The sequence below is a fragment of the Anas acuta genome, chromosome 21, assembly GCF_963932015.1.
Source record: "Anas acuta chromosome 21, bAnaAcu1.1, whole genome shotgun sequence".
NCBI lineage: Eukaryota > Metazoa > Chordata > Aves > Anseriformes > Anatidae > Anas > Anas acuta.
In genome coordinates, this window is record NC_088999.1 from 5,167,123 (window position 1) to 5,187,588 (window position 20,466).

Here is a 20,466-nt window from a genome sequence, read left to right on the forward strand (position 1 = left end):
ACGGATTACAGAGGAAAAATGCATGCTGACATAGCACCAAGCCCCTTCTACCTTCCTCCCTCCCAACTAGTCTTATTAAATTGAATGAATGTTGACTGCAGCGAGGCTGTGTGCGGCTGCCTGGCTGGTAGCACCGGAGACGTGGTGGTTTTGTTCATTGTTTTCAGGCACATTTTGTCTTTGGGTGTTCTGCTCATTCTGTAACAAGAAACCCATGAGAGGGAGGCAGCACTGGGACTCCTCACACAACACAGGACTCTCCCATTCTTGCAGCCTCCCTAATATGACCATCAAAAACAATTAGTGATTTCTGGGGATCCCATGTTCTCACTTACTTTTTCCCCTAATTTAAAGCTGCTTTGCGACTCATGGTTACTTAAAAGCTGACTCAGAAATGATGAGGACGAAGTGCCCGTGTATTGAAGCCCTCTGCTATGAACATCGGTATCGAGAAACACAAGAACAGCGGAGGGTACTTGCTGTTACATGCTACGGCTGCGTTTAGGACTCAGCTCACTTCACATCCACAAGAAAACCCAACAACTTTTTCCAAAGAGCTGTATGGCAGCTACATACATTGTAAAGAAGTAGACAAACTGCTCAGCTGCTTTGGCATCGAGCTCAGGAGCTTTTTCACCCTCCTGGAAGAGGTTCCAGGGGCCCAGGCATGAGCACTGCTGGCCGCCTGCTCTGTAACACCCAAATCGGAGCTGCCATCGAGCTCAGAGCTCAGCATCTGTTTAGGGCTGGAATTAACTGTCTTAATAGGAGCACAAACCTTCAGCCTTGAGGTTAGCCGTGTAGATGGTGCCTTTAATTAAAGCTAATATTCTGCTGCGGCAGAAGGGCAAGGCACCGCTGGAGCAGCAGGGCCTGGGTGTAGGCCGCACGTGGGCTGGGGCGAGGGATTTCACTTCCTCGTTTCTGCTGAATGAAAGCCCAGGAAGCCGGGCTTTGCGCGGGTGAGTTTCAGTGGTGGGGAGCAGTGTGGGAATTGAGAGGGGAGCAGAAGACGGGCAGCTCTCTGCCCTGCGAGCAGGGAAAGGCCCAGCCACGCCGGGCTGAGGAGGCACTGAGCAGCCGCCGTGCTGCCTGGTGAGCCCTGACCCCAGCAAGGTTTGTAGCAGACACGTGTTAGGCGCTGCAAGAAGAGATTTAAAGAGCTTTCTGGAAAGCACTGTGCTCTGTCAGATTACCTGTACTAAGTGATAGTTTAGTTGATTTTTACTGTTACGTACCTGGCTATTCCTGAAGCAGAGGCTGGAGCAGTCTCTCCCCTGATGACACCGACTGCTGCGTTCCTCAGTTTCACGTAGGGCTGATGCACTACACAAACGGCATTTTGGCAGCAGCAGTGGCTGCAAATGTTCTCAGAATTGGAGGTTTATGCTGGCCGAGGGGGTCTGTTAGCTCCTTCTCTGTTAACTTTGAGTGTGCACCAGGAGCCTGCTGAAGGACAGCCCCCCTACGGCACGCGGGCACTCCAGTGCCTTCCAGAGGGGGAGGCCGATGCAAAGGGGTCAGCACGCCTGGAGCACAAGCACCTCGGCCTGGGAAATCCACCTTTGTGAGTATGATGCGTCTCTCTTGGAAAGCAAGCAAAGATATTTATGCAAATCCCATCGTTTTTAGTTGAGGATAGCAAGTGCAATGTCGTGTGTGCACAAGTGTGGCAGAGGGCATTTCAAGCTGCAGGGCTGTCCTGTTGCTTTCCCATCGCACCCCATGTTTCAGTAAGAGAAGTTGATTCTCATACTGAGTTGCTTCTTTTGTTGGGTTTAAAAAAAATAAAAAAAAAGGAAAATTAGCTTCAGGTCTTTTGAAAAATAACATCCTATAATTTGAGTCCATGTACCTACAAATTCCCAACAGGCTCCGAGCCAAAGAAATCCACAGATGAAATAAACATTTAAAAAGATGACTGCATTTTGAAATCTAAGAATTGAGTTATATACCTTTTTGACAGCTTCCTGAATCACAGCCCATATCTAAGATGAGTAAATAGGTATCTGGCCCTTTAACTGGGCTCCATTTCACATAATTAAAGACTCCCAGAATTAAATGGCCTATATGGAAAGTGGCTTTCAGTGGTCTAAATGCCTGAAGCAATCTCCTTGCCTGAGCGTAGAAGTGACACTGGCTTGCGGATCAATATCATCTCTGTTATTAATATCAAAAGCGCATTACTTTGTTTTTGCCTGGCTGCGTTCCAAGCCCTGGGCCCAGCTCGCGTTCAGCCATTTGCCCGGACCATAATTTACTTTCGTGAGTTTTTAAGGTATTGTTTTGTCAGGGCCAATCACCATGAAGTTATAAATGATTCTGAGGACTTGCACTCTCTGTTAGTGGCATATGCGGTGAAATTAATTTTTAAAAGTTTCACGTCAATTACTCCTGTCCTTGAGTTATGCAAGGGGACAAAAGAGCAGGGACTTAAAGACATGAGTGATATCAAACAGATGAGGTAACGACAAACAGAAACAGCAGCTTGGGACCAAATCAGACATTACACTATCTTTAATTGATGCATTGAATTAAACAATGCTAAAGCTAAATAAATATTGACCACTTAGCAAAGGACCCATTGATTTTTATGATGGACAACATTTACATCACATACTGCTCTGCTCTACAGATTTCAGGCCGCCAGCCTGTCAACTACAGCACGGGTGCTCGCAGGACTGCTGGTGCTGCTGCTGCCTTCCTTTCTGATATAATCGAGGTAAACGTTTACAGTTTTCCCCCCTTTTTGTTTCCAAGGGTTGTTTGTTTTTTGAGGTTAGCAGTGCTAGCTGCGTTAGCCAACAAATACCGAATTTTGCCCAGGTAATGTTTATAATTTTGAGATCAAGGTAAAGTTTTGCAGTGACTTGTGTGGCAGACTGCTGCCACGGGTCAGGACACAAGCTATGTGTATTCAGCAAACATCTGGGCTGAACGAAGGGAGGGCACATGCCCGGTTTCTGCGAGGTGCCAAATGTTCCCTGCATTGCAGCGGATGCTCCACAAAGGCAGCAGCTCCCTCGCACCACCAACAGCCCCGTGCTGCTGCCTGGGAGGGACTGGTGGTGTTGGGCACCCTCGAAAGGGGTGACCTTCCCAAGGGCTCCCTGTGCTGAAGCTGACATGTTAATATTCACTCTATTAATATTGATTTAGTTATTTAAACATGCCACATCTTCACGATATGATGCCTACTTACTTTGGAAACAAACTCGGACAACAAAATAATTCGTTTACAGAGCAGGAGTTCGCATCTCTGTGAGTGTTAATGGTAAAGCTGCAGAGCTAAGCTGTATTAAATAATATTAAAAAGCTGAATTTGTAGTTCTTTAGCACGAAATGTGCTGCTAATTGTGAAACTTAACTAAATGCCAGTGATTAGCATTTAATATTTTCATACGCACTTAGGAAGTCCTCATTACTCTGAGTATTCTCACCGAAAGGGAAAGTGCGAGGTCTCTTCCTGGCAAGACAAGGATTTCATTAAGAAGGACAAGTCTCTGTGCTTAGTAATGCCAACTCCGGTTACATACAGCTTCCTGTGTCTGCAAGGATCGCCAAGACACCAGTTAATAGGTTATTGTTTCAATTAGTCCATGATTACAGCTGCTAATCTCTAATTCCTCATTGTTGTGGCTCCTTTTGACTTCACTCCAGTTATTAAGAAGCATTTGGATTTTATTACAATTGACAGGAACTCCAGCCCTCTCCGTAGATAAAAAACGCTGCCTGTTGCAGAAGAAATTCAAAATTAATGAAAAGAGCCTTTCGAGTTTGTTTTTAGGGATTCTTAAAATTACATCATAAACACAGTGTAGAATTCAATTAAGCTGGAAAATTATAACGCTCAAGGGGGGAGAGACTGGCTTTCTTACAAGGATAAATCAAAATGTCTTTAATTAGTTTTCACTTACAAACAGAAGGCTGGCTTTGTAAAATGAAAAACAAAATTAAAAGAAAAAACCAACAACCCACCAACAAAGAAAAAGGTAAAGGAATTATTGATAACAGCAGGGTAGAGAGACGTGAGGCATCCCTGTCCTCTGTGCACCCCTCCTGGCACAGCGATCCGTGTGTCGCGTTGGGTTGACCTCAGAAATCTCGGTGGTGCGGTGTTGCCGAGTGCATGGTGCAGGTGCTTGTCAGAGCCTCGACTGTTAGCAGGCTGCAAACTGTGTGGGGAGCAGCTGGGAGCACGTGGTAACGAGGTCGAGGTCTTGTGGCCGATCTCAGGTCTGCAGCTGGCTCAGTTTGCAAATGGGAGTAAAGGCTGGAGAGCAGCAGGGAGCAAAGCAGCATCATCCAAACAGGCACAGGCAAGTTCTCAAGGTTAGCATTCACTCTGACTGTTGCAGTTGTTGTTTTCTTCTTTTAACACGGTGCTGGGGGCTTTAATTGGTGTTTAATCAAAACTCCCCAGGTCTCTGTCAGAGTTCACTGAAGGCTCAGGATGGATTTGCCTTACAGTGGAGAAGGAGCCGCCCTCCGTGCAGAACTAAGTTAAGTTTCTGGAGGGACCCAGAGGTGCCCCCAGCCATGCACCTCTGAGGGGCTGGTGGGATGCTTCCCCCCGGCAGGCTTCAAAGTGTTTGCACCTGGTGTGGCCTGAGAGTTCTGTGATGGGAGATCATGGGCAAGAACACGGGAAGGGATCGAAGGGGGTGAAGTCTTAAGCCATGAGGTAGCTTGTCGGGATGACTGGAGGAACGCAGTTCAACTTGCATAAGGTTTCTGATGCTGTACCAGAGCTCATAAAGAGAGAGCAGTCATCCTCTTGGAAACCTGCAGTTCCCCTGCAGAGAACCCAGCACCACGATGTGGGTTTTACATCCCGTGCAGCACATTAGGGATGATGGGCAGTTGGTGATGGACACCTTCCTGTCCTGAGGTCTCTGCAATGTGAGTAAAGAACATCAGTGCGGGGCTGTTATTCCCTGATGTCTTCCAACAGGAGGATGGGGCTGGCCACCCCGCAGGGCTACAGGGCCCTGCTTTATGGACGCAGAGGTCACTGGCTGGTGTCTCCTCTTGCTGGGAGCGGGCTGATGGCATCGCTCCCGGCTGTGCTGACGTGGCAGGTCACTGTCCTCGCGTGGAGGATCTCCAACCCCGGACCTGCAGCAGGAATTTCCATCCATGATTAATTTTTATTGTGCTCAGGACTGTCGATGAGAGAGAGGGAGAAGACACCGTCTTCAGAGCGAGCGCTGAAGCTCCCTGCATAGCTCTCAGTCCTGGTGGAGGAATGAGACCGCTTCGTCCATCGGGGCAGGGTGGGAACACCAAGCACCGTCTGCTCTCCCTGCCCCCTTCCCAGCCTGCTGACGCCCCCAGATGCAAACATGGCAATTTAAAAACATGTAAAAATCATAAATGAGAAAGCAGCTGTGTACAGCTTCAGCAAAATGCTAAATTGCTGTATCACCGTGGACTCTAAATGACAATAAACCTTCCACCTCTCATAAATTAAGCAGACTTTCAAAAAAATGATATCTACTACTGCAACTTTTTATGGATGTTTGGTAACTTTAATCATTTTGCAAAATGCAATTCCTGGTCATAAATTCTCTCCCAAGTACAGATTTAGGGAGAGCTAAAGCACTGCAGCGAGTTGATAGGTAAGTTTTAATCTGACAGTGCCAAAAAGTCTATTAGATTTATCCCGAGGCAGCGGCTGCCCGGTAATTACAACGGGGCAGACCGAGCAGAGGTTCTTAGTACGAGGAAGGTGACTTCTAGGGTGTGTCCCAGGTTTAGGAGATGAACTTGGAAATGCTCTGTATGTGATTTTAAAGATTCCTGAACCCACTTACTTCGTAAAAACTCGGAATTCAGTGAAAGGCAGCCCACCTCGGGGGATGGCTGGAGCATTCTGGCACCTGGAACAAGCATCTGGTAGCCAGGCAAGAGAAGCAACACGCTCCTCCTTTCTTGCTTCTAATACAAAGATGACTTTTCTCTATCCACATGGCTGGGATTTGCCACCTTGCAGTAGTGTGTGCTGTGTTCTTTTGTAACATTGGTCATTCAGCGATCTGAAAACACAAATTGACATTGTCAGAGGCTGGTTTAGTTATTCCCATTATAAGGGCGGGCTGTTTGGGGCAGACACTGCTTTGCCCCAGTAGAGTGGCAGTCTCAGGAATGAAATCTAGATTTTTTTTCTCCTTTGTGCAAAGCTTGGAGCACTGTCCTGCTCCGGGCATGGAATGGGAACACGCTGATTGTCCGTGCTGGGGCACAGAATGAGGTTAGGAAGGAAGCACAAAACCTGCTGTCTGGTGTGCTGCTCCTTTGTTCAGTTGTTGATTAGCTGGGAATTAATTCAGAACAACTAAAATCAATGGAAATGTGTGAACAGGAATGAAGAGGGGAGAAGACTTGTGTCCGATCCTGGACGGGAGCTGATGTCCCCAGTCGGGTTTTGCGGAGCGGTGCCAAGTTGTCGCGATGACCCCAGGTACGTGGCAGTGGAGGCATCTGTTCTGCAGCGAGCTCTTCCTTCTGCCTGCTCTGTGTGAGCTCTTCTGCTGCTTTCCTCGCAGGATAAGGGGGAAAAATGACCCAGTTCCTGAAGGATGCTTTGAATGCTGCTTCTAAATGTTGCTCGTTCACAACTTAACTGCAAAAACAATGTTTTGTGTGCTGTGCGGGGGGTCAAAGCCCTTGGGTCTTACCATGGAATAAACTGGGAGGGGAAAAGAAACCCAGGTCTCCCTGAATCTGTATTCCTGGTACGAGCTGTTCTGGAAAGGTCAGCTTGAGCCCTTCGGTTTGAAGGCATCCAATAGCTGAACGAATTCCAATCACATTTTAGCTCCTCTTGGACACTGGCACCATTTGCATGAAGAGCAGGTATTTAATTTTGTACTAAAGCAAGTAGGATGTGCTTTAAAGAGGTGAGTGAAGTCCCTCCTGAAGTGAAGCGAGAGCTGCAAACTTTTTAATTTGGCCGTAAGTCTCGTCTGCAGGATGAGGACAGGAGCACGCAGCTGCCAGATGTCAGGGGCTCGAGTGGTGGTGCTGAATGGCACCAGACCACTGCTGCCAAATCAATTAAATAGGGCATTTGTGATTAATCTCCTTGTTGGAAACCTGATTGCATCTATTGCTGCTCACCCTCTCTGCAAGTGTACTATAAAGATTTTTTTTTTTTTTTTTTTCAGTATGAGAAATTTCAGGAACTGAATTTTTGTTTTGCTTTTTCAGAAGCCAGCTGTTGGGTGGTATCACGGGGTGGCCTCGCTGACCGTGCCTCCTTTCCCTACGCACTAAGTCTGTCCTGTGTGCTCTACTCAATAAGCTTCACATAAACTGAGCAGCAGCCTGTCTGTTTAACAAGAAAAGCTCGAGTAGTCAGTATCTGAGCTGAGAAATGCAGGTGAACCTCCGATGCTATCAGAACAGGGACTTTTCCTGTTTATACAACTGCACTTTCTGCATTTCAGATTTTTTTAATTTAACTGTTACCTCATTCTGTGTGTTTTTTTTTCTTCTTTTTTTTTTTTTCAGAGTACTTAGGAACATTTTCTTATTCCGCTGTAGTGGGGGGTTAATAGCACTGCTGAATCCAGCCCGTTGTCGGCATTGCAAACTCGCCTGGGGAGAGGAGGCTCGTCGCACGGCTGTGTGCGGAGGGAGGGCTGGAGAGCTTTTCCAGCATCACTTCTATATTTAGACAAAGGCCTTTTTGCTTAGTTTTATCACCGTGTGGGTACGGATCATGTTAATATCAAGTTACATGTGCATATGGATAGGAGAGCATGCACTCAAAGCTGGCTTTCTGTTCAGCTCCAGGGGCAAAGCCACATCTCTGAGCACTTACAGGAAAGGAAAGCAGAGCTCCTAAACTCACCTGGGGGAGACGGTGTTTGCAGTTATATACAGGATCATTTGGCTCAGGAGCAATTCTACCTTCGAGTGACAATTTGAGGTGACATTTCAGATACTGTGGAAGAAAAATCGCTTTCCTGAATAAAAAAAAAAGAAAGAAAAAAAAGAAAGAATGCTATATAAAAGCAAGGTATACATGCATAGTATCAGCATTAGTCAAATGAAATTAATGCTTCCAATATGTTTCAAAGCTTACTTATATGCATCAAGCATTTATGAAACTGTAGCTCATCAAGTAGGAATATTGTAGTTATATATTAGCAAACTGTCTGCTGGCCTTTCTGATACCTTATTGCTCTATGCACTAGGGTAGCATTTTTAGGGTAAAGTTAACCTCAGTGAAATATATCACGGTTCGCTAATGTATCCTCAACTGCCTGATAAAAGGCCTTGCCCCCAACAACATATGAATATTTAAATTATTGTTAATTATTTATAGTATATTTTTATTAACACTGACTTGCAGCGTGGCCAAATAGCAGATCAAGCTCATTATGTTTCAGTGTTGAACATGCAAAAAGATGCATCTCCCCAAACCTTACTGCTGCTGAGTAGAAGATAATGCTGACACTTCCCTGGTCTCACTGTTTGCTTTCTGTGAGAGTGAATCTGGAAGAAGCTCTCTGGAATCAGGCACTTGTTGACGTGATCGTTTTGGGGAGAGATTCTGATATTTGGGTGCGTTTTAAACTAAAAATGACCATTTCTAGTAGGAGCATGCGGAAAACTCTGTCCCTCATTTCATGGCACTTAGAACATAGCTCCTTTCTGTAATTTGTGCGGGCAGGCAGATTTGTTGAACTACAGCATTCAGCACCTGACTGGGGACAATTAAAACAAAAACACGAAACTGTATGGCTGTTTTTTACCATTAAAGCCCCAAGTGATGCATCTTACAACCCCCTCATCAGAGCACCTAGTCCACAGCCTCAAGTTTTTCATTAAATTTAACCTAGGATACCCTGGTTTCATTTTATCTCTTCTTTCATGGTGTGAAAATTCATTTCTCCTCCTTGATAATCAGATACGTCCTTTATTTGCCACTTATTTGTCAGCTCTTTAACCACTTCCTGGCTAAGCTAAAAGTGTCGTTCTGCATTTCCCATGATTTTTTTGTGGTTGTCCTTTCAGTTCGTCGTTTTTCTGCTGATCCCCTGCATTCCCTGTCGGTGCAGCAGTGAGAATTGGCGACTTGGTCTACAGAAATACCTGGACAGACAGGTGTATTACTGAGGCAACACATTACACACAAACTAATGCAGCATTCCATATGAGCTAACAAGAAATCCCTGTAAGGTCGGATTTAAGTCCCTCTGGTCTGTAACACAAGGTGATGCCTCTGCATATGTTGACAAGATTTCATTAGCCTTTTCTGTAGCCGTATCTTCTTGCAAAACCATATCTAATCTTCGGTTTGCTGTCTCGGCTAGATCTCTTTCAGCGCTGCAGCTCCTTTGGATCTCCTCTCTCTCACTGAGTGTCTGCATTGTGGATTATTTTCCCTGGAGGTATTAGTGTATATTTTTCCATATATGAAGATAATAAATGGAAGAAGCGGAGATGAAAAGAAAAACAATTACTTGAGAGCAGAAATAGAAAGAGATACAAAGAAAAGACTGACAGGGAGATAAGCAAAGAAAAATCAAGGAAGAAGAATATGGAAAAATGAAAAAGGAGTTAAATAATCAGAATAAATTAATTAATCAAAGTGCAGATCATGTGGACTAGAATAGCAAAGCAGCAATACAGTGAGCTAAAAGGAGACAGGGATAAGGATAATGAAGGATAAGTTGAAATGTAATATATATTTTCAAAATAATGCATTTGAAAGCTCTGTTTGACTCGTTAGACCTGACTTCTAGCAAGGCACTCAGACTCTGGGGATTCTAAAGCTTGTGACAAGGGGTTATGAGAAACATCACATTTTTCCCTTAACAAAAGCCGTGATTCTTATTACGATCATGTTTTTGTTTGCAATTCAGACCTCCCAGATTTGTACGGCGGTGACTCAAGAATTTCATCCTCGTATCACAGATATGAAAATGTGGTCTCGGAAGGTTAAGTGGACTGGCAGAGGTTAGAGAGGAGTCATTACCAGGAAACACGGATTTCTAGTCTCGGGGTCAATCACCTAACCCCTAAGTTCCTGCAGTGCTGCAGTCAGAGAACAGGAATTCTCGTCGATTCTCACGCCTTCTCCCCAAAGTGTGGATGCTCTTTTATCATAGGGGTTAATTACGGTTTGCTGACCTCTCCTTCTACCTTCTTGCTCCTGATACGTGACCGTACAGCATCCACATCACCCAAACAAAGTCCTTGCCTAAATTGAAGATGGTTGCCAGAAGTGTTCGGTTCGTTTTTCTCCTGGGGTGACTCTGAGAGCAGGTAGCAGGCAAAGCAGCCTCCCTTCTGCAGCGATGGGGTGTCTCAGACCCCGCTTTGGGACCCAGCAGCCTCAGTGCTGGGGGCAAGGAGCCTGGAGCAAGCCCCAGTGAGCTGCTGGAAGGGGCTGAGTGGGGGGGAACGACACCATCAGCAAATGGAGCTGGCCGGGGGGAGCGCAGCGAGGGCTTGGTTCAGTAACCAAGTTGCCTCCATTCAAAGAGCTAATGTACGAGATATTACTGCTCAAGGCATTCTCACTATTGCCAAGGGCTTAATATGATTTGCATAGTGCATATGGGTATTCCTGGGGGAGAATGACAGAGATCATTAAATGAAAACAAATAATAAACAAGCTCCTTACGGCCCCCACAGGTACATAAATATGACTGTACGTGGGGCACAGAGGCGAAGATAAATGGCTCGGTGTGCGGAGGGTGAGGAATCCGCAGAGCAGACTTCATTTTCCCCTTTCTGCCCGCAGACAATGCGGTCGCTTGCCGCTAAGGAGGGTCAAGTGACTGTCATGGGCTCTGCACCGAGGAGATGTAACCTGTGTCGCAGCTGCCAGCCACGCTGGCTTGAAAAGGTCAGCTCCCCAGACACAGGTGGTAATGTCACAAGTTAAGTGCACGAGGGCCTCTAAAGTGCCTGGGAAGCAGCAGGCGAGTGCATGCAGCCAGCGGCCAGCCCCACCGAAGCAGCCAGTTGTCTCGAGGCCAGCCAAGGAGGTGCCTGAGAACCAAGTGGGTTTGTGTCTGCAGCGGGGCTGTGCATGATTTCCTCCCAACAAGATGCTCGGGATCCCAGGGAGTAACCTCGAGCTGCTCAGGGAGATCAAGGACACCGGGAGGCTTCCCGGGTGTCGATGCTGTGGCTCTGTTACTCCGCGTTATGGGCTGCTGTGGTTCAAATCAGACTAAAGCTTAGGAAATTCTTTGTAACCGTGACCTTTCCCGTGACTCAGATCACAAAGATTTTCTGTCACTTTGGTCTGGGCTAGATTTGAAATTATGTCTTAGAAGTGAAAGACACAGTGAATGAATCAAGAAGATTAAGCTGAATTATTGGCTCCAGCCTTGTAGTTACTCTGTTTGCTACAGGAGATCACAAATAAATGGAAGAGGTTGGTTTGTCATAGCCCGCAAAACAGTTCAACATTTCTTTAATTAATTACAAATATCACTGAACTGCACCTGATTTCTGGCTGGGTTAGCAGTGGGGAGGTCATCTCACACCTCACAGGCATCCAAGCCAGCACCAAATCAGCTTTGTATCAGAATGGTGCAAGTTCTCTGCTAGCTTTACTGTTCAGTTAAATAGATATTTGTAAAAGATGTTCAGAGAGGAGAACATTTTTGTTGTTTTCCAAAGAGAAAGGACAATGTTTATTCTTGGTGTCTCACAAGAAAGGCACATCAATTGGTTAGGAAACAGAAATCTGCAATATCAGAGAAAGTTTAAAAGGTATTAAGCTTACTGATTCCAAAACCTAATTGTGACGCTGCGTGGAAACGGAGATGAGGCTGCAGCTTTTCGGTGCCCGGCGCTGTGCCATGGAACCTCCTGGGGATCTCCTTCCATCATCTCAGGCTCTTACCCTCTTTCTTTATTTTTTTTAATAGGTGAACCCGGAACAGAGATCGCAGCGCCAGAAGAGAACGTGACACGCAGCCCGTGGTGCGGGATGCCGAGAGCAGCGCAGCCCCTGCCGCCGCCGCTCAGCACCTGCGGTGCTGCAGCTGGAATTGGGGTGTCCGCGGCACTGACAGTTTGTCAGAACTGCAGCCCCTGGGGACTTCCCAGATGTCACGGCAGGATCAGACTTGAGCATCGTTTCTGAAGATCCTCAAACAATAACAGCCGAAGCTGTCAGTAACTTCGCTGGCTGCAGGTTTGGATTTTTTCCTTTGTGCTTCTACTTTCAGCCTGAGAAGCGGACTTGTGTGGGCTGTAAGGGAGTTACTGCTGTGGCCAGGTTCTGAAAGTTATCCCCCCTTCTTTCTGACTCTGGTTTCTCGTTTGAAAGTTTGGGAACACATGGACATACCCACAGAGCATCACCTGCGAGCTGGGTGGTGCCTGTACGTAGAGCATCAGAACTGCAGAGCTAAACCTGCCCGAAAACTCATTTAAAAATAGGTGAAAATTCTGAGAATTTCCTAGTTGTTCAGAGAGGGAAGATCTAATCATACAGAGCTAATTTAATCTACAGATCTAATCTTTGAGCCATATTTCCCCAGTTCCAGTGCCTGTGTCGAGGGAGCTGGACCTGTCAGTGACCACCTCCAAACGCTCTGGAGCAGCAACATTTTTTTTTTGGCTCTTGCTAGAAGCCACAGCTGCTGAGAACCACAGCAAACTGTTTTGGTGTCACGTAGGTGGTGCTCACCTCTCAGATCCCCATACTTCTGTAGGGCCAAAGATCAGGGTACCTAAAAGCAGCCCGATTTCTTCATGTTTAGTTTGGTTTAGGTTCTAAAGTACTAGAAAACCAGACTACAAATGGGTATTTAAGTGTCTGAAAAAAAGTGTCAGGATGTTTAGACAAAAGAAAATGTTCTGAGCATGTTGGGAAGCTGGGACCATCTTTTGGGAACCCTGAGGGTTAGCTGATTACCCTAGGACATCCGGCAGTTGTGGCTCAGCAACCGACTTGTGTCCAGGTTAGAGTACAGCAGTGGAAAAATCAGAGTTGGAAGAAGTCCCAGATACTTTCAAAAAGGGACTGAAACAAGGTTGGAACCTGCTAAATGAGAGGTGGGAGACGCAGCAGTGACCTGGCTGGGCTACCTCCTCTCCAATGACACTGGAGCATGTCCTGCGATGTTTTCACTTCTTCCACATTCATGGTTTGTCCTGAAGGCTGGATGGGTTGAGGCCATTCCAGCTGGAAGGCTGTGAATGAAGGTTCATTTGAGCAGAGAGCACCCCACCAGTGCGAACCAAGTGCAGCAGGCTGCTCCGTTTAATTGCCCCTGCAACTTTTTTTCCCCTGTCTTCTCATTTTTCCTAGGTTGGCATTTTTGTGGATGAATACCACTGGGAGTTAAGGACTTGCTGTGACTCTCACTCTTACTTAGAGGAGTTTTGCCTGCAGCAGTCACATAGTTGAAAAATACGGATCCATGTGACTGCTAAGAGACCACTGAGAAGCCAAGTAAGTAGGACTCATGGCCATTTTGCAATTCCACCTCATTAGACATGTTTTGGGGCTTATGATTGTGCTGTGAGGATAAATAAGTATAAATATTATATTTGCCTCCAGGTTATCTTTAAAAATGTATTTCTCTCTCTCTGTCTCCCTCCCCCTTTTTTTTTTTTTCTTTTTTTTTTTTTTCTTTCCAATTTTCAGTGTAGTCTGTCAGCTCCTGGGTAGGTGAGTTATCAGCTCCGTGGTCTCACAGTATGGTGGCCCAGCAGAAGGTTTTGTGTTGCACAGGGTTGCCTTGTGCTGCCAATTACCCAAGGCTCTGGACAGCAAACTGTACGGCAGTGTGATTAAGTCCGTGTGCAAGTCCAAATTTGCATAACCCCCAAACTACTGTTAGGAAAGTATTGCAGAGAATATTTGACCCGTCCTCGCACTACGTTTTCAAAATATAAAATAAAAGTGTGATAATCATTTTATTTTTATCATTTGAACAACTTTGTGAATTACCTTTGAGATGCAGAGGAATAAGACACTATGGAAAAACTTAGCTAAATACATACCAAAAGTGGTGTCGTCACACAGCTCTCGTCTTTCTTTAACACAGAGTGCAAATTCTCTTTGTCTAACACAGTGGCTCAGCTCCCCACCAGCTGCAGAGCTGGGAATCTTTGGTGGAGTCAGTGGGATTATGCCAATCCACGCCAGCTGAGGACCTCATCTGCCTCACTTCAAAGTCTGTGTGTTTTCAGAAATGAGTGGACACATTCTTGTAGGAGAAATCCACGGAATGCTGTTGAGCAAAAAGACACTGCCTCTGATGTAGGATGTTCTCGCACTGGTTGCTGGAGATGGGGAAACATCTGGGCAAAACAATGTTTCTGTGGGTTTTGTGGTCTTTCTTGAGTGGGTGTGTTGCGAAGCACGGACGAAAGCACGACAGACACCAGTACAGTCAGATCATGCTTCACCATTTTATTGCCCGAATAGCCCAACTTTTATAGTGAATTTTACAGGGGTGGACAGTGTTTCACACAAGATTATTGGTCAAAAGCACCCAGACAAACTGTTAAGAAAATAACACCACCTTTTGATTAGAAGTTAGGAAAACAACCCCCTTTGTGCTTAACGGTCGCGTAGACCTAGTCCTTGAGGCCAGCTGCTGATAACAATATTTTCTGAGTTCCTTAATTGGGTGATGTGGGAGTCATTGCCGTGGGAGCTTCTCACAGTTACTCTGGCAGCTTGGTTTGCTCAGCTACAGCAGGCCCTGAGATTTCTAAGGCCTACCCCTGGTTGCTTAAAGCAAGCTTAGATCGAACAATTATGCCAATTCCCAACAATTCCCCCGTTTTCTTTTAGTACAAGCAGTACTTGGTTTTACAGCAGGTGTCAAATATACAACATAACACAACTATATAACTTAACCCTAATAATACCACAATTACTGTAAGCACTTAATGGTAACACAATTTAGTAGTAAGCAACACAACTTAATAGTAACACACTTAAACCTAATCACTTGATGGTGATCAAAGTCTGTTCTTGACAGTCCTTGAGGTGTCACAGCCCACGTCATTGTCAGATTTTCAGGAACCTCTTCTTGGTCGTCTTCAGCGTGTGCAGATTCTAAAACTGCTTCAGTCCACTTTGCAGTGATCCACTGGGTACCTGTTCCCAGCACCACTTCAAAATCCCTATAACATTTTGCAAGTAACCCTTTAACCACATTTATCACAATACTACATGTAATGATGATTGACACCACAATGAACAGAATCCTTAATGCCCCTTTGACTAATCCCAGTAACCATCTATGCATTGTTTCAAACAAATCAGTGAACCATTGATTGAAAGGATTGATATCATATTGAATCTTTCTAATGAATCCATTTTTCTATGATTTTTGCCGGCACCAATTTTCCATGCTTTTAGCCTGCTCTGTAGTTATATCCCGGGATCCTACACTATGGCAACAATAACCTGTACTAAGGCTATATTCCGGAATCCTGCACTATGGCAACAATAACCTGCACTATGGTTAAAATGTGTTCTCTCTCACACAGTACACAGTACAATCACACATACACAGCACAATCGTACACCCAGAGGCCTCTGGCACATCTCACTCTCAATCATACCATAACCTCAATCATACCACAAGAATATAATTTAGAATGATAAGCAAACAAACAAGTATTGTCTCTCATTGTGTTCCTCGTGAAATGACTTGCAACACTTTGTTTTAAAACCTTACCCTTACACAAATACTTTCAACACAAAATACCTGGACATTTAAGAATAACACATATAATTATTAATACTCCAGTTAGTATCCCTCCAGCAGCTGAAAACCTACTGTTTGTCTGCAGCTACAGGAGATCTTTGTCTGCTCCTGCGGTGAGCAGCTGAGAGTGGAGTCCCCTCCGAACAAAACGCTCAGGGTGCACCTAGGGGCGTCCACACCACAGCTGATCCCCGCAGCCGAGCAGTTGTTACGTGCGGCCACAGATGCCACTCCAAGCACTAAAATTGCCAATGCCGCTCTAGCTGCAACCCCACACAATTCAACATTATCATTGCTATCCAGTGCAAGCAATGCCCATTTATGTCTGGTGATTTCATGCAACTGCAACAAGCTAGAAGCAAATACAATGAGTTTATCTAAGTAACATGGACTTCTGATAGCATTTGCAGCGATACCTTGCCAGGCCCTATCCCCACAAATCAGAAAAACATCAGGAGGTAAGGCCAAAGCTGTACAATTGTTCCAAACACTGTAGTTGTTACCCCTTGTCTCCGTGCCATAAACCCCTAAACCCTGCTTAGCAGTGTCATTGTAATCACAGGTGTTATTTGTATTTTTGTACCGGTATGGCCTTTTCCAGGTTCCTGTAGCAGGAATCATCTGATATCCAGGGCTACGTTCACATTTGTAGCCACCTTTCAGGTTGATACATATTTGACTACAGATACCAGGGTTTTGACATTCATCAATATCTCCACAGTTTCTCTTGTCTACAAACTCAAACCCAGCTGGACAGTCACATTCATTTATGTTGCATTCCTTCAGGGGCTCATCACCCCAGTCCTTGCAGTCTCTCTGCTGGTTACACACTTTATTGGTATCTATGCATTCTCCACTTCTGCACTTGAATTTGCCAGGTCCTGAGCACTGAATAACATCGTTACAGTTTGCTTCATCAGTGCCATCCAGACAGTCTCTCACACCACTGCACTGCCTACTCCTATGCACACAGTTCCCATCTTCACATCTGAACTGGTCTGGCCTGCAGGTCTGAGAAGGGCAGTTAATTTCATCACTTCCATCCTTGCAATCAGGATCTCTGTCACAGTCTTTTTCACCTGAGCCGCACTGCACCTCACTCACAGAACACTTCACCAGAGGTGCAGGCTGGCGGCCACACTGCTCCAAAGATTCATCCGAGTGGTCGGAGCAGTTATCTTGAGCATTGCAGACAAAGCTTTTGGAAATACATTGTCCACTACTGCATGTAAATTCTGCTGCACTACAAGTCACAATGCCACAATTCTCTTCATCTTCTGCACTGTCACAGTCTCTTTCACCATCACATTTCCACGACACTGGGATACACTGGGTCGACTGAGGACCACAGCTGATTTCATTTACCCGGCATGTTCTCATATGACACAGCTCAGCACTCTCATCAGACCCATCTTCACAATCCGGATCCCCATCACACTGCCATCTGTTTGGCACACACTGACCACTGTTGCACACAAAGTCAGATTCAGCACACGTCTTCTTCACACAAGCACTCTCATCACTGCCATCTGAGCAGTCTTCATCACCATCACATTTCCAGGACACTGGTGCCCGCCGCCCCGCACCTGTGTCACTTATACTACTGCTATTACCCGTGCCGTCAGTGTCAGTGGCATCCTCCTGGTACCGTTTCTGTCTTTGCCGCCCCTTACTCTCCCCCTTTTCTTTTTGCCACTGACCATTCACCACAAATGGATGAGACACATGAGTACTAGTTAGGAAAGAGCATGTAACATCTGCTATACAGCTGCAGGCAATCTGCTGGTTTTGGTAATACTCTAGCTGCCTTTCTGCCAGGTCCATGCGCTGCAGCAGGTTCTCAATGAAGTGCTGGAGCCTGGCTTTTCCCCGCAATTCTTTTTCTGCCTCCTCCTCGAACTTGCTGAGTTGCTGCTTCAAGGCCGCGATCATCTCCACTGCCACGTCCACCTGCCTGCTGAGCACCCGCTCCCTTCGCTGCACCTCCTGCTGCTTCTGCGAGAGCTGCACGAAGGCCTCCCGCACCTCCAGCAGCTCCGCCGTCTTCTGGGCCAGCTCCCCGGTCAGCCTGTCGAGCCGCTTCTCCATCGTCTTGTCCACGGCCTCCACCATCCTGCTGAACTTCGCCCTGACACTCGCGCCGCGGCCGAACCGACCGCGCTCCCCGCAGCGCGGGCAGCGGAACGGCAGCGCCGGGCCGGCCACGGGCAGCGGCTCCGGCCACGGGAAGCCGCCCCGCTCCGCGCCGTCCTGCTGCATCCTCCGCCTCGGCGGGGCGGGCTTGGGAAACTTCGGGCACAGGGACCGGGACCGGCCCTGTGGCCGCTCGCGGCCGCGCTGCCCCGGCCGGTGCCGGCGCCGGGGCCGGGGCCGGGAGCGGAGCGGCCACGGGAGGCGTTTGCGACTCTTGCCGCTGTTCCGGCCGTTTCCCGGCATGTTGCGTCGACATGCCGCTTCCTTGTGATTGTTCGACTGACAATTTGAGCACCATACTGCCCCAGCTCTGCAGTTTCGTCTCACGTGTCCAAAAGCACCACAACGATAACATCGGCAGCGGTGTGGTAATTGGTTACTAGGGGGTGGTACTGGACCACCGGCGGTTTGCAAAGGAGCAAGAGCTGCAAGGACCTGACTCTGTGTAAACTCAGCATGCTCTTTCATAGCCTGTGCCTGCTCTCGCATGCTGTCACCTAATTGCTTTACTGCCTCTACTAACATAGCCTGTGGGCCTACTGGTACCTGAGCCATTCTTTCCAACCCTTCTTCAATTGTCCATGTCCCGGGTAAGGAAGCCAATATAGTGCGAGTAGAGGGGTTGCTATTCTGAATTGCGCACTGTTTTAATATCATGTCCTTGAGGTAATCGGGCACCCCTGCCGCCTGTATGGCGTTTGCTACACGATCAATAAAAAGCCCAAATGGTTCCTCTCTACCCTGTTTGATTCCCATGTAGGAAGGCATTCCCCCTGGCCCCTTTATCCGATCCAATGCTCTTCTAGCTGTTCTCATTGATTCCTTGGCTTTATCAGGTCCCAGCAATGCCTGTGCTTCTGTCCTAAAATACGGTCCTATCCCCATCAACTCTTCCAGTGTGACCCCATGTAAAGGGTCCCCCGGTGCTCTTATCACTGCAACTGCTTCTTGACAAGCAGCCTGCCAATGGGCATTAAATAAGAGCTGCTGGTGTTGGGTCAAAATTAACTTCATTATGTTGCGTATGTCTCCTGGAAGCAAAATATTTGTTCCCCAAATGTAGTCCAGCATGTGTCTCGTAGGTTCACCTTTCAGACCTGAGTCATTTACTGTAGACCGCAGCTGAGTTAACAATTTCCAGTCCAAATTCACTAGATTAACCGTAACATTACCCTGGGCGTCCGGTGGTGAGTATATTACCGGGAAGGCCTCTGGAATCAATTGTGCAGCTATCTCGTGTTCACCCTCACGTAGGGCCTCATTTGCTATTTGGTTCCACATCCTCTGCCTCTGTTGAACACCGTCTGTAAACGGGCTTGTGTTTTTTCTGTCTGGTTTTTGCTCTCCTATTTCCTTGTCCATCTGAGGGTTAACACTACCAGCTCTTTCTGGCAATCCCAGTCGCTCTGTAGCGGCAGCAGCGACTCTCTGCTCAGCCTGATGTATAGCTAAGGCGTTAGTGACTGCTTTCCAAGGCTTCAATAATTTGTTAGCAGTCTTATTGTCATTAATAACTTCATCAAACAAGTTGTCCCCAAATTTGCACCACTCTGCGTGTTCAAAAACTGTATCCGGATTGATAAAACAACCCTTTGTTACTCCATATGCTAATAATCCTGGTAAATCCTTTTTGCAGTCTATACCCTGCGTGCTCCGCTTTTCTAAAAAGCATTTGAGCAAATCATACGCCGCTTGTGTCTCCATGCCTTTGTTTATACTGTTACAACCTTTGCAAGACAAGTGACTGGCAGGGACGGTCTATAGGTGCTCCCAGGCGCTCCCGGGTGCGGGGATTGCGCGTTTACGTCCCGTTCACCTGTCAGTGCAGGTGCGGGGATTATCGTCCCTTTTTCCTCTACCGCGATTACTTCAATGTCCTGCGCGGTTCCGTACCCCGCGTCCCTCACCGTGAGTGCCCGCGGCCCACCGTTTCTCGCGTCTCTCACCGGGAGTACCGCGTTTCCGCGTCTCTGACCGGGAGTAGCGCGTCTCACCGTGAGTCCTGTATACAGCATTTGCGGCTCGGTGTCTGGTCAGCTGCAGCGCCGGTCCGATGTCCGCTCCGAAGTTCCGGCGGTGCTCCGATGTCCCGCGCCGCTCCGATGTCTCTGTCTCGGTGCTGTGACCCCGGCGCTGGTCCCCGGCGGCACTGGTCCCGGCACCGCGCCGATGTCCCGGCGCCGCTGGTCCCGACGCCGCTGGTCTCCTGGTCTACCTGCGTTCGGATGTGCCGGCGCCGCTGGTGTCCCGCTGCGCTGGTGTCCCGCTGCGCTGCGATGTTTGCCCCGGCGCCGCTGCGATGTCCGTGCCCGGCTGCGATGTCTGCTCCGGTGCTGCGATGTCCTGCTCCGGTGCGATGTCTGTTCAGGTCCTGTTCAGGTCTCCCGCTGCGATGTCCTGTTCAGGCCCTGTTCAGGTCTCAGCCTGTTCGGGCGCCATTTGTTGCGAAGCACGGACGAAAGCACGACAGACACCAGTACAGTCAGATCATGCTTCACCATTTTATTGCCCGAATAGCCCAACTTTTATAGTGAATTTTACAGGGGTGGACAGTGTT

The 20,466-nt window shown here is 47.3% G+C and overlaps 2 long non-coding RNA genes across 2 annotated transcripts in view; both read left to right on the plus strand.

Moving 5' to 3' along the window:
- LOC137843094 (uncharacterized) overlaps positions 1-13,584 on the plus strand; it is a 48,743-nt gene extending 35,159 nt beyond the window's left edge. The window contains exons 9-10 of the long non-coding RNA XR_011089349.1: positions 11,904-12,172; positions 13,295-13,584. This is a non-coding gene — a long non-coding RNA (uncharacterized lncRNA). The remainder of the gene's footprint in view (positions 1-11,903; positions 12,173-13,294) is intronic.
- On the plus strand, positions 6,368-11,409 carry LOC137843060 (uncharacterized). The gene is made up of 3 exons (XR_011089330.1): positions 6,368-6,463; positions 7,213-7,384; positions 7,516-11,409. It is a non-coding gene; the product is annotated as an uncharacterized lncRNA (long non-coding RNA).
- Positions 13,585-20,466: the final 6,882 nt, after the last annotated feature.